Below are 10,859 nucleotides of genomic sequence, written 5' to 3'. Positions count from 1 at the left end.
ATTTCAAAAAAGAAGGAAGTCCTGGCTCAGTGGTTAAGAGCACTAGCTACTCTTGTAGAGGACCAGGTTTGGTTCCCAGCACTCACATGGCAGCTAACAACTGTCCATGACTCCAGTTCCAGGGGATTTGATGCCCTCTTCTGACCTCTGTGGGCACTGCATGCACATAGTGCACTTACATACATGCAGGCAAAATATTCATACAAAAGATGAGAATTCCTGCTTATTGTATTTATTTAGCCACTTGGATGGTAGTGTTTGAGTGACCTTCATTACATCGTATGGCAAAGTCTTGCTTATTTCACTTGTACCTACACTGGTTTTGGGAGTTTTAGTAAGTTTTGTTGGATCTGTTTGAAAGTTCTGGCCCTGAGCTATGAGAAACATACAAGTAGCCAGATTGTTCCAGTGTTGAGGGAGAATACTGTATCTATCTCACACCCTGACCCTGTTCTGACAAGAGTTAAAAATCCCCAGTACAATACCATTTTATTAACTTTAGTCCTCTAAACCTATTCATCCTCCACAGCTGATAAGTTTTGTCCTTTGATGGGCATGACCCCATTTCCTCCCCGACCCCCACTGTGGTAACCACTGTTTCCTTGTCTATCTTTGTGTTTGAAGCTTTTGTTTTTTAGATCCATATCTAAGTGAGATCATGCATTATTTTTTCTTCCAGGCCTAACATATTTCCCCAAGAATGTCCTCCAAGTCCATCCATGTTGTGGCAAATGGCAGGTTCTTCTTTTTGACGGTACAATAATATTGCACTATATATTAATACACTACATTTTCTTTATCCAGTCACTCATTGACTGACACATATGTTGTTTCCATATCTTGGGTATTGTGGGTGGTGCTACAAGGAGAGCAGAGATCCTTATGAGGGAGTGGTTCTGTGTCTTTGGTGTATACTCAGAAGAGGGATTCCTACATTATATGGTAATTCTAATTTTAGTTTATTTTTTAATTTAAAAATATTTATTGTTATTTTTTATCGTGTATGTGTGTGCACGCACACACACGCACACGCAGGCATGTGAGTGCAGGTGCCCTCAGAGGTCAGAAGAGGGTGTCAGATTCACTGGAGCTGGAGTTGCAGGGGTTGTGAGCCTTCTAATGTGGGATCTGGGAACTGAACTCCAGTCCTCTGCAAGAGCAGTATGTGCTCTTAACCACCAAGCTATCTCTCCAGACCCTTCTTCATTAAACATTTTTATTACATTTATTTGTGTAGGTGTGTGTCCATGTATGCATGCATGTGGAGGTCAAAGGACAACTTTTAGGAGCTGGTTTTCTCCTTCCATCATGTGGGACCCAGGAATCAAACTCAAGTCATCAGGCTTTCTGGAAAATGCCTTTATCCTGTCAGCTATCTCTCTGGCCCCTATTTTTAGTTTCTGTAGGCCCTTCAGATACTGTGTTTCCACAATGGCTGCACCAATCTGCATTCTCATCCACACTGTATTGAGATCCCCCTTTCCTCACCCTCACCAGCACTCATCATTGCTTTGTTTAATGCCTTTCTTCATTTATTATGTAACTGTTACGTGTGTGTGTGTGTGTGTGTGTGTGTGTGTGTGTGTGATGTGTATGTGGGTGTGCACAAGCTATGGTGCTGGTTTTGGGAAGTCAGAAAACAACTTTACAGAGTCAGTACTCTCCTTTCTACCTTTTCTACTTATGGGTGGTGTTCCTTTACCTGCTGAGCCATCTTGATGGTATTTGTTTTGAGACAAGGTCTCAATAATGATAAATCATGTGTATCAGGCTGGCCTTAATGACTTTGAACTTCTGATCCTCCCTTCTGCCTCCACCTCTGACACGCTAATGTGCATCACCAAGCTTGGTTTTATGCAGTGCTGGGGCTCCAACCCAGAGCTTCATGTGTACCTGGCCAGTACTCTGTTGACTGAGCTACATCCTCAACCTTTTCTTTATTTTAAAATCAAGCCATTATCATTATTTTTGCTGTTAAGTTTGAGTTCTTTGTAACTCTGGAATATTAATCCCTTACCAGATATGTGATTGGCAAGTATTTTTCCCAGGCTATATGTTGGCTTTTCGTTCAGCTGATTATTTCTTTGTCTCTGCAAAAGTCTCTTAGTTTCATGAAGTTCTATTTCTTTCTTTTTGCTACTATTGCCCCCAGCTTTTGACATCAACTCTGAAAAATCACCATCAAAGCCAATGTCAAAGAGCTTATCTTCTAGGTTTACGATTTCAGTGTTACATCTAGGTCTTTTGCCCATTTTGAGTTGACTTTTAATGTGAGGTGTTTTCCCAGCAATATTATTTGAAGACAATATCCTTCCCTGATTGTGTCCTCTTGGAGACACTTGTTGAGAATTAGGTAATCCAGGGATGGGGATGTAGCTCAGTTGGTAGAATTCTTGCCTAGATTCACAAGGTTCTGTAAACTGGGTGTGGTGGCACAGGTCTGTAATCTCAGTACATTGAAAGTGGAGGCAGGAGGAGGAGGATCAGAAGTTCAAGGTAATTCTCAGCTACTTAATAAGTTCAAGGCTAGCCATAGCAAGTTCAAGGCCAGCCTAGCCTAGAGACACTGTCTCAAAAAAAAAAAAAAAAAAGCAGTTGACCATATATGTTTGGATTTGTGTGTTGTCCGTTCTGTTCCATTAGTTTGTTTCTATTTTTACACCAGTACTATGTAGTTTTGATTACTATAACTTTGTAAGGTAATTTTAAACAAGGAAGTATGATGCCTCTGAGTTTGTTTTTTCTTTCTCAGTATTGCTTTGGTTATTTGGATTTTTTTTTTCAGTGTGTATGTGTATGGTTCCATAGAAATTTTAGAATGTTTTTCTGTTTCTCTAATGAATTCCATCAGGACTTTAGAGGACAATCGCATATTTTCAATATTCTTGAAAACTGGTCTCTGTGCTAGTAACTTATGCATATCTGTTATAACTTTTTCATCAAGAATTCACAGAAGTGAGACTGTTAGGTCAAAGAAATACAGACATATTTGTGGCTCCTGTGGCTGATCTGCCCTTCAGAATAGTGACAACAGCCTGTGCTTCCAATAGCAGGCTCAGACTAGCCTATTTCTCAATTCTCTTGTCAGCCTTAAGTGCTATATTCTGGTACTGTGTGGCAAAATGTAGTCCTAAAAAATGCATGCCTGCACCCATGTTTCTTTCCCCACCCTTTGTTCCATTGTTGGTTCACCCTTCTCTGTTTTGTTTCATTTTAAGACAGGGTTTCCCTATAGTCCCAGCTGGCCTGGAACTTGCTGTGTTGACCAGGCTTCAATCTCTCAGAGATCTGTCTGTGTGATCTGTCTTCTGAGTGCTGGGATTGAAGGCGTGCACTCCCACACCTGCCCTGTTTCACCCTTATTTTATAGCTCCCTTTGTATGTCTAGCTTTGTGAGCTGCCTTAATTCTTTTTAGTGTAAGAGTAAAGAAAAATGTCATTAGCTTTTCAGTGCATTAAAAATGAAAAATTGAAGTCAAGTTAATAAAAATAAAAATAAGAGTGCTTAAAAAGTATTTCTTGCTACTTAAAGGAAATGAGGTCCTTTCACAGGGAAATTTTGCTTTTTATAGTTATGGCTTGTAGGGTCATGGGTGGGTACCCAGCTCTAGCTGGCTCTGGCCTCTTCATACAGTTGTAGGCACATGGCTGGATACACAAATTCTGTTTTCTGTAGGCGATTGCTTGCTTTACCAAAGTAGGTTCATATATTATACTTCTTGAACCCCACTTTTCCTCCCTTGATGTTCCTTGACCTCTGATGATGACCCAATCAACTTGTCCTCACTTGAGAATATCCTAAATTGAAAAGGTGTTGAATCTACGCAACCTACCAAACATCCCAGTTCAGCACACAGTACCTAGGGGAGTGCCATATGTTTCCCCGACGAGCTTGTGGCTGACTGAGCCATGGCTTGCTGTTCCTGCTCAGCACCTGAAGAGTGTTATCATATTGTATCTTGCTAACCAGTGAAAGATCAAATTTCAAAACTCAAAGCTTGGTTTCTATTGAATACACATAGCTTCAGCACCATCACAAAGTCAAATGATCATAAATGTAACCATCATAAGTTGGAGTCCATCATCCACCCTGGCAACCTTGCCAATTCATTCTTTTTAAGCATTCTTTTGGTGGCTCATGATATTTTGGGGTGTACACAGCCAAGAATTTAATAGATGATTCTCTATTGATGAACTTGGGGTTATTTCTAGATATTTTCCCCTTCCATCATAGTGATTTCAAAGTGACCATCTCTGTGTTTATTTTATCTTATTTTACTTTTTGAGATAGGGTTTCACTATGTAGCCCTGGCTGGCCTGGAACTCATTTTTCTGATCAGGCTGACCTGGAACTCAGAGATAGACCTGCTTCTGCCTCCCAAGTGCTGGGACTAAAGGTATGGCCACCATACCCAGCCTTCTGTTTATTCTTACGGAATGATGCTTTTCCTGTATAGGGACCATGGTCTCAGGATGACTGAGTTAGACCACTACTTAACAGGTATTGCTACCAAACTGCTTTCCACATGGCTGAATTGCTTTTTCCTGCCACCAGCAATGCCTGTGTGCCCTTAGCCACAGCCTCCCCAGTGAGCAGTTTCTGAGACAGAGTCTCCTGTAGCCCATACTTGTCTCAAACTTGCTACCCAGTTGAGGCTGACCTTGACCTTCTGATCCTCTTGTCTCCAGTTCCTAAGTGCTAGGCTTATAGACATACACCACCACACCTAGGTGGTTTTACTCTTTTAATATTTCACCTACCCACTGATATGTGTATGCAAATGACATTTTCATTTAACATATTTGTTTATTTGATTGCTTGAGATAAGGTCTCACTATGTATCTCAGGGTGTCCTGAACTTGTGTAACCCAAACTGGCCTCCTGCCTCAGCCTCCAAAGTCCTAGGATTACAGGTATGCACCTCCATGTCTGACTGGAAAAGATATTCTTAACTGGGTTCAAATCACAATTCATGCTTTGAAGATGGTATCTGGGTGTGGTAGTGCACTCCTGTGATCCACCATTCAGAAGACAGAGGCAGGAAGACCACAATTTAAGGCCAGCCTGGGCTATATAGTCTCAAAACAAAATACACAGCACCAAAACCCCAAACAAACAAAAAGGAAATTGATGTAGACAGAGGTCATAGAAAGAAAAATGAGAACCTGTGTGCCAAGTGACATGGACACACAGGGTCGTAATCAAGACCAGATGCTGAAAGGAAAGCAGGGAATAGAAGGCAGGTTGGAGTTAACATCAACAGAATCTGGCCAGGCTTCACTATAGGACAGAGGGAGAGGCCAGGGTTCATGAGAATCAGGAACAATTACAGGCAAACCTTCCCTGCACCCCCATACCTCGGCCCCCACTTGCTTCACACAGGAGTACACACGCAGGCACACTCACTCTGACACTGTAGAAGAAAGTTCAATGGCCTTACTCCCTTTCCCTTGAGGACCCTTTTGTGTGCTAGGTAAACTGGCAGGCTTCCTGGCACAAGAGAACCTGCAAACTAGTTCTAATGGGGGCCTGCTCTCCTCTGAGTCCAGTCAGCCTTTGTTCTTGGCTCTACCGACCCCTATAACACAAACATGCCCCCAGGTATGGGATTCTGAGTTTCTGGGAAGCTGGGCTCTGAGAAGAGCCCATAACAGGGTTTCTGCATAGACCAGTTTGGCTGTGGAAGTCACTCTGCCTCCTCAAGCCTGCCTGAAGGAAGGGCCAACTTGGACTCCCCTTCTCCTGTGTAGGCCAGAAGCCAGGCAACACTCTGTGCCTGTAGAATTTCCTATTGTGTTCCCTTCCAATCTTCCCTGAGGGTGTCTGATGCCTGTGGCAGATGTGAGGGTGAAGGGCAGGGGTCCTAGCCTCACTTTAGCCTGGCCTTGATAGCCAAACAGCCAGTCAGCTTCAGGTCCACAGGATGCTGGAGGGCGCTGGGGAGGGGAGTGTTGGGGAAGGCAGGCCTCCACTCCAGCCCACACCTCCTCACATCTTCCCCTCATAGCTTTGCCCCCACCTAACCACAGAGACCTCCACAAAATTTTCTGTGAGAGGCTACTGAGACTTCTCTCAGCCGATGCATGTGTTCTGCCTCGGGTAGGCACCATCTGGGTATTTCTCTGTTCACTTGTCCAGGGATGGTGCTGAAGAGTAGCCAGTGAGGTGTTCACTGCTTCCAGAGTCATACAAGTTCTGGCCTTGGGTCAAAGTCCTCCATGAATGTCACCTCATGGGGTGGGGAGGGTGCCTGTGCCAAATCTTCAGGCCTGGAAGACATGTGCTCCATCAATAGCTACATTCTGGAGTTTCTGTTCTCTATGTTCCCTAAACTTATGTCCCCTACACTTGGTAGTGCGAATGTTCCCAGGGATCTCATAGGCCCCAGGAGCACAATGGGTGGATGGGGAGCTATAAGAGGGCCAGCTGCAGGAGGGACTGTGGTTTGGCTCACTTGCTGTAGGAGGAGAATCTGCTTATAGGAGCATGAGGATCTCTAAACTGAGATTTTTCTTTTGTTTCTTTGCTCAGCTTCTGGCCTCAAGGCTTAGGAACATTGACCATTTGTACAGATGTCAGGAAGGACACAGTGAGCTCCCTAGGCCATGGCTCTGGCTGGTCAGGAGGGCACTGAAGTGAGGCCTTTTTGCTACATGCCTGTGAGCAAGACCTTGAACAATAGGGTCCTGCTGGCTCTGTCTTGTCCACACTGTGCCCCTGGTCCCTGTCCAGGGACAGCTGGGCATTCAGAAGGTACCTCAATAAGTATATTTGAACTAATATCAAGATACCCACGGAGTGGGGTGGTAGGTTGAGTCCTACGTGGGGGACTGGGTGAATGATGGCCCATGATTAAATGTGTAGCGCTGGGAGGGTAGGTGCTGCCTGCTATCCCTGCACTTGTGAGGTAGAGGCAGGAGGATCAGAAGTTCAAGGCTAGCAACTGCTACATAATAAATCTGAGACCAAGCTGGCTGACATGAGACCTTGTCTCAAAACAAAAGCAAAAACATAAACAAAACAGCCAGGCATGGTGACACACTCCTGTGATCATAGCACTTGGGAGATGGAGGAAAGAGGGTCAGCAGTTCAGGGCCATCTACAGATACATAGCGAATTGGAGGCCTGGGCTTCATGAGACCTGTTCAAAAAAATTCAAACAAACAAAACAGTAACAACAAAGAACAACAATAACAGCAAATCCACAGGTGCTGTGTATATTATGTTTATCTTGGATTTTGAGAAGATGGCTTCAAACTTGCATCTGAGTCTGTGCATCCTATTATGGGGCCAGGAAGACTCTAGGAAGCAATGAGTCACGTCCCTGAGGACTGTCAGTGACGCATCAAGGAGGTTTCCCAAGAAGTGACAGAGGAAATCTCTTTGTCCTCCACCACCTGGAAAGCCTGTGAACCCAGGGCTGTTTCTCTCTTTCCCTTTGACAGAGTGGTAGATTCGGATCAGCTTCACAGCCCACAAGAGCTGGGGATCTCTTTCTGAAAACAAGTCGCCCACTTCCTACAGGCGCAGACTGAGCTGCTGCAGCAGGCAGAGATGAGTAAGGATGAAAGAAAGGGCTGGGGTGGGAGCCCCCTTTCCTCCTGTGAACAGGCCTGGTGGGTACCGCACCTGCAGGCTGCTTCCCTCTGAAGAAGGGAGGGGAGGACATCAGCACTGTTTTCAGATTCTTCCAGCTTCTACTATTGTCAATTGAGGCCCACAGTAGCGCAGAGAGGGAGGCGCTACTGATCTTGTTTCAGGAGAGAGAACCCAGACTCAGGTTATGCAGCTTAACCAAGGCTGTTCAGGAAGTAAACTCGGGGCCTGTGGTCCCAGACATGCTTTACAGTGATCTCCATACTACATTTACTAATGAATTGCTCATATTTGATTTGTTTTGTTCTTTGAGACAGGGTCTCACTATGTAGCCCCTGGCTGGCCTGCAACTCAGGGATCCACCTACCTCTGCCTTATGAGTGCTAGAATTAAAGGTGTGTGCCACCATACCTGGCATGAATTGCTCATTTGGGATATTTAAGTTATTCTTTTTTTTTTTTTTTTTTTCACAATAACAATGACCAAAGCTCCTTTAAAAAGTCCACCCCAAACTTATGTCCCACCCCGGACCACGCAACAGTTCAAATACTGATCTTACATATTTCTGCAATGTAGACAAAGATGACCTTGAGTTTCTGATCCTCTTGCCTCTGAGCAAGGCACGAGCTGAGCCACCATACAGGATTTACGTGGAGCTGGGGACTGACCCAAAGCTTCAAGCATGCCAGATAAGCTCCCTCCGACTAAATTATGGCCCCTGACCCAGTACTTGAATTTTAAAAAGTGGAAATGGAAATTCCCCAAATTAACTGCCAATAGGAGCTTGAGTAAATTCTTCAGACCCTTTTCCATGTCTGTAAGAATGCAGTTGCTCAGAGGCCTTGGTAGATTATTACAGCAGATTGAATGTGATGAAAAAAAAATGGGGCTAAATTGTTTATATTCTATACCTTACATGTTTTGTACTTTTTTCTGTTTAAAAAGTATGTGCAGCCATCTGTGATGCAACCTCTACACCTAAGGCTCATGGAACATAGAACAAGGGATGAAGAGAACACTAATGCATCTCTCAGTTCTCATCAGTGAAGCTCCCCCATGCAACAGAGGGCCAGGAACACAAAAGGCCACAAATGGCCAAAACGTAGAGAATAGGAGAGTGTGGGTCCTTGGACAGGACTCATATTAAATTCCACCCACCCAGGGTCCAGGGACCATTTCAGAAGAAAGGATGGAAAAATTCTAAGAGGCAGGGAGGAGATGCATGACCATATGGAAATAGAGTCCTAGAGGCTCCTGGAATTCCTCTCATAAGAACCCACAGCAATGATGTCAGCATGCACAAGACCCATGCAAACTCAAGGAGACAAACACCCACACGGAACTGTGGAAATGGACAGCAGGCCCCAATCTTAGTCGAAGAATTATTGGCAGCTGATTACTGCTGGGTGAGGAAGAGCTGATCTTCTTAAAGAGAGGGACTCTAGATAGGCTGAGTAGACCTTGGTGGATGAACTTGCACTAAGGGACACCTGGGGACACTAACTTGATATGACAGGCCTTAACACAGATGACAGAATGTATGAATTCAAGTGCCAGGAGTGGGGGCAATGGGGAAGGGGATATAAAGATGATTAAGATATTCTATATGAAATACACAAAAATCCAGTAAAAACTTTTTAAAAAAGAGTATGTGTACTTACATACATGCAGGCAATACACTCAAACACACAAAATAAAAATAATAAATAAAATAATTTTTAAAAAGTATATGCAGAAGCCAGGCATGGTGGTGGACGCCTTTAGTTCCAGCATTCAGGAAGCAGAGACAGGCGGATCTCTGTGAGTTCAAGGCCAGCCCAGCCTGGTCTATATAGTGAGTTCCAGGCCAGCTGGGACTACAGGGAGACCCTGTCTCAAAAAGACCAAAAAAAAAAAAAAAAGTAAATGCAGAAAAATGTGAACAAATGAGAAACTTTCAAATACTGCTTTTGGGGCCAGGAAGATGACTCAGTTGGTAAAGGCACTTGCTGCTAATCCTGATGACTTGAGTTCAATCCCTGCTACCCACAAAGTAGAAAGAGAGAAACTGACTCCTGCAAGTTGTTCCCTGACCTCAACACATGCATTGTGGCACATGCATCCCCGCATATACACTCATGCACACAAAACAAATAAATAATGCATTCAAATACTGTTTTTCATATTTCTGCAATGTTCTATACATGAAGTTTTTGTCTCTCTTTATTTTTCTTTGTAATTAATTAATTAATTTTGAGTCAGGGTCTCCCTGTAGCCACAACTGGCCTGGACCTCACTATATAGACCAGGGTGGCCCGGATCTCACAGAGATTAGCCTGCCTCTACCTCCTGAGTGCTGGGATTAAAGACATGAGCCACCACACCCAGCTACACTTGGATTTTTTAAATAGCAGTATTTCTGTATAGAAGTATAATCTGTGTCTACAACCATATCTATATAAGAAACATACAGCTGATAAAATTTTATAAACTGAACACATAGCTATGACTACCCTCCAGACAGAGAAACAGAACACATCATCGTCTCCCAAATCTGTTCCCTTCTAATGACCATCCTTTTCCCAGGGTCACCATACCTGGCTTCTAGAAATGTCTATTTGTTTTGCCTGAGTCTGAGCCTGTTTTCCACCTGTGCTTAAGTTTTAACAGGGATCAAGTACTGCATCACATTTTGCATTAAAATGAGAATAATCAAACCAAGCTTAGAGGCTCAAGCCTGCAATCCCAGCCCTCAGGGAGGTGGAAGATCAGATTCAAGATTATCCTTGGATACATAGGAATTCAAGGCTAACCTAAATTATATAAGATCTTGTTTCAAAAAAAAATCAGCACAAATATTAAAATATATGCATATGCTGTGGCTATTGCTTGATATCCTGTATGTGAATTTAGCACATTTCTTTTTTTGTTTGTTTATTTTTTTGGTTTTTTTTTTTTTTTTTTTGGTCTTTTTGAGACAGGGTCTCCTTGTAGCCCCAGCTGGCCTGGAACTCACTGTGTAGACCAGGCTGGCCTTGAATTCACATAGATCCACCTGCCTCTGCTTCCCAAGTGCTGGGATTAAAGGGCTGCAGCACGCCCGGCTTTAGCACATTTCTTAACAGCTGTGTGAATGCCCTTAAAAAGCTGGACCATATTTATCTAGCTGGTTCTTTACCTCCTTTTTTATGGTGCTGGATGTTGAACAAAGGCTTTGTGCATGTTAGGGAGCTGGTTCTTTTTAATGGATCTTTGAATGTTTCCAGTTTTAGGCTAACAATCA

This window comes from Nannospalax galili, unplaced genomic scaffold (genome assembly GCF_000622305.1).
Source record: "Nannospalax galili isolate Female #2095 unplaced genomic scaffold, S.galili_v1.0 scaffold138, whole genome shotgun sequence".
Classification (NCBI taxonomy): Eukaryota; Metazoa; Chordata; class Mammalia; order Rodentia; family Spalacidae; genus Nannospalax; species Nannospalax galili.
The sequence above is the reverse complement of the archived record's forward strand: the minus strand, read 5'-3'. Positions refer to the sequence as shown.